Source organism: Salmo salar, chromosome ssa03 (assembly GCF_905237065.1).
Source record: "Salmo salar chromosome ssa03, Ssal_v3.1, whole genome shotgun sequence".
Classification (NCBI taxonomy): domain Eukaryota; kingdom Metazoa; phylum Chordata; class Actinopteri; order Salmoniformes; family Salmonidae; genus Salmo; species Salmo salar.
In genome coordinates this window covers 27723902-27724653 of record NC_059444.1, presented here as the reverse complement: position 1 = coordinate 27724653, position 752 = coordinate 27723902, and positions in this window count along the sequence as shown.

The following is a 752-nucleotide window of genomic DNA, read 5'->3' as shown; positions in this document are numbered from 1 at the left end:
CCCGTCTCAGTCCAACTGTGTCGGGTGACAGTGATACCAACCTTGTAGAGAGCTAAAGCTTTACCAGGAGCCAAACGAATCTGGCTTCCCATGGGAGAACGGGAGAGGAGGGATAGGAGAGCAAGATAAAGTGAAAGAGAGAGAGAGAGTGGGTTAGGGAGAGCGAGGGGGTTATGGAGATGGAGGGGATTAGAGAGAGGGAGAGAGAGGGGGAGAGAGATTGAGCGAGAGAGGGAGAGGGTAGTAGGGAGAGCGAGGGGATTAGGGAGAGCAAGAGGGAGAGAGAGAGGGGGGGGGCATGGAGGGCACTGACTGACTGTGGAGGTATGGGGAGGAGGTAGTCAGAAAACGCTGTAGCATGAAGGACACAGGACAGGCCTGACAGGGACAGTACTGAGGACAGGAAGAACATTCTGAATTATCACCCCTCCTGGATTAGAGCTCTAACATGGCCCCTTATTCTACCTTAATTCATCTCAGTGATATCACACAGTCATCTACCGTACTGCAAAACCATCTGCTACTGAACCCTTTGTTCTGGGCACACCACATCTATAATCCACACAGATTTACAGGCATATTGGATTGGCTAAATCACCTTTGACATGTGGAGCACACCTGAGAACACCATTAACTGCTAGATCATAACCATGGTGACCCTATCAAAAACTGAGTGAAGCTACACAAAGGATTTGACTGAAATCATTGGCTGGAATTATAAGAGTCCAAGTGGAAAAACTGACCCAAATAAA